Source organism: Dromaius novaehollandiae, unplaced genomic scaffold (assembly GCF_036370855.1).
Source record: "Dromaius novaehollandiae isolate bDroNov1 unplaced genomic scaffold, bDroNov1.hap1 HAP1_SCAFFOLD_120, whole genome shotgun sequence".
Taxonomy (NCBI): domain Eukaryota; kingdom Metazoa; phylum Chordata; class Aves; order Casuariiformes; family Dromaiidae; genus Dromaius; species Dromaius novaehollandiae.
In genome coordinates, this window is record NW_026991381.1 from 75,001 (window position 1) to 77,500 (window position 2,500).

General features: G+C 78.6%; 1 non-coding gene across 1 annotated transcript in view; it reads left to right on the forward strand.

The window, feature by feature from the left end:
• The first annotated feature begins 2,358 nt into the window (after positions 1-2,358).
• The window catches only part of LOC135326082 (5.8S ribosomal RNA), a 153-nt gene continuing 11 nt past the window's right edge, over positions 2,359-2,500 (forward strand). The window contains exon 1 of the ribosomal RNA XR_010386736.1: positions 2,359-2,500. This exon is cut by the window's right edge and continues 11 nt beyond it. This is a non-coding gene — a ribosomal RNA (5.8S ribosomal RNA).

The following is a 2,500-nucleotide window of genomic DNA, read 5'->3' on the forward strand; positions in this document are numbered from 1 at the left end:
GGCCGCGCTCGCTCGCCGAGAGCCCGCTGCCGATTCCACCGCTGCCGGTGGGGGACCGCCTCCCCCCGTCTCTCCCCTCTCGCCTCTGCTGGTGCCCGCTCCGCTGCCGGTGCCCGTCTCCGGGAGCCGCGGCCCGCCCCCCCCCGCCCCCCCACCCCACGGCGCTCCGCTGCCGCTGGGGGGGAAGGGGAAGGGGGGGGGGGTCCGGCCCAGGGGAGGGCCCGGCGGGAGCGGGCGGCAGTGCGTGTGAGGGGCGGCGGGGCTTGGCTACTCCCCGGCGCCCGCGGGAGAGGAAGCGGCGGGCGCGGAGGCGAGGGAGACGGCCCTCCGGGTTGGGACGGGTCCCACGGGTCCCCACCCCTAAGCTGTGGGGGGCGGACCCGCGGCGGGCTGCGGCGGAGCAGCCCGTCCGCAGAGACCTGCGGGGGCAGGCGTTCCGGGATGGCGCGCGGGGCGGGCGCCGGGCCCCCGAGCGGGGGGCGTCGCGTTGAGGCCAAGCGAGGCGACGGTTCGTGCCCGAGTGGGCGGCCCGAGCCACGGCTCTCCTCCCGGGTGCAGCTGCCACCCGGCGCCGGGTTACTGAGGGAAACCCCGGGCCCTGGGAGGAGGACGAGGTCGTGGCGGCGGGTGTCGGGCGCACCCCGCGGGCGGACGCTCCGCCGAGGGGCGCGGGGGCCGGCTGGCGGGTGCCGGGTTCCCCCTCCGCGTCCCGTCTCGTCGCCGCTGCCGAGGCTGCCGCCGTCGCCGCGAGGCGGCGGCGGCCCGGTGGCGGGCGGCGGCGGGGGAGGCACCCCCGCGGGGATTTCAGGTCGTTTCCCTCACCCCAGGGCCAGGTACCTAGCGCCCGCGCTTCTCCTGCCCCCCCCTCGGTGACCCACCCGTGTGGTCCCGTGTGCCAGCGTGCTCCTCCCGGGTGCCGCACCGTGCGCGCCGCACCGGCCGTGCCTTCCCCCCCCCCGCCTCGGCTTCCCCCCACCCCGGTCCTTCCTCCCCCGCGGTGGGGGTGGGGGGGGCGGGGAGGGAGGGAGCGAGCGAGAGAGGGGAGAGGGCCTCCGGCCACCGCGGCCGCCGGCAGCCGCCCCGGGCAGGGATGGCCATGGGCCCCGGGCTCCGGGCCCGAGGGTTCTCGGTTGGAGAGCCGGGCGGAGGTTTAAAGACTCGGGCGGCCCGATGCGACTCGCGGAGGCGGCCGGGCGTGCTGCCGGAGGGCCGGGGGGTCGGCGCGCGCGGGCGCCGCGCCCCCCCATGCCAGCCGGCGCGCCCCGCGCTCGCCCCGCGGGCAGCCGGGACGGAGAGGGGTTACCCTGCCCCCTCTCTCCGCGGTCTGGTCTCGGCGGAGAGACGCCGCGCGGTCGGCCTAGTTGCCGGCCTGCCTCGAGCGTTGCGAGCCGGGCGCGAGCGCGTGCTCGCCGCCGGGAGGGCGAGCCCCCACCGCGGGTGGTGCGGGCGCCGAGCCTCCGCGCGTCTCCTCCTTCTCCCTGGCCGGTGCTTCTGGGTCTTCCGCCGTGGCCGCCGTCGGCGGCGCCCTACCCTACGCGCCCGCCCCGGCACTCTGCCGTCCGGGGCGCCCGCCTCGCTCTGCCCCGCCCGGCTCCGCCAGGCAGCGGGGGGGCGGTGGTGGGGCGGCGGCGGGGGCGGCCCGCCCCGCTCTCCGCGTGGAGACGGGGAGAGCGGGCGCCGTCCCCGTCCGTGCCGCCTTGCCCGCCTGCCCGCCGCCGGGCGTCTGTCCGCGGAGGGGACGGGCGAGCGCGTGGCGTCACCCGCGAGGCGGTGTGTGCGGGCGCGCGGGGGTGTGGGCGCCGCGGCGGCGGCGGCGGCGGCGGTCGAGCCGGAGGGCCGGCGAGGCGAGCGAGGAGCTGGGAAGCGCGGGGCCGGCGGGCCGCAGGCGCGCGGGCGGCGGGGCGACGCCGCTCCCGGTGGCGGCCGGGCTCTGACGCCTGGGGCGGGGGGGGGGTGGTCTGCGGGGACGGACCCCCCCCAACATCCCGAGGCAGGCGGTGTGGCCGGCCCGCCGCTCCCTGCCGGGCCAGACCGAGCCGGGCGCCTGGGCCGGACTCGAAGCGAGACAGGGTTTGTCCCCAGGTCGGGAGCGAGGGCTCCCCGCCCTTCTCGTTCGGGTTTGCCCTTCGTTTCCCCCCCCCCCCCTTTCTCTGTGCTTGTACGGTCAGTGAGGCAAGCCCCTCTCTTTCTCTCGCTCTCTCTCTCCTTCCGTCTCTGCCGTCCCTTGCTCAGCAGCCGGCGTCGGCGTGAGGAAGGGCGGTGGGGCGGAGGAGGAGGGGGCGGAGGAGGGGGGGCCCCCCAGGGGCTGCGAAAGCTGCCCGGTCCCCCCGCGCGCGCGGCGGGGACCGAAACCGAGACAACTCTTAGCGGTGGATCACTCGGCTCGTGCGTCGATGAAGAACGCAGCTAGCTGCGAGAATTAATGTGAATTGCAGGACACATTGATCATCGACACTTCGAACGCACTTGCGGCCCCGGGTTCCTCCCGGGGCTACGCCTG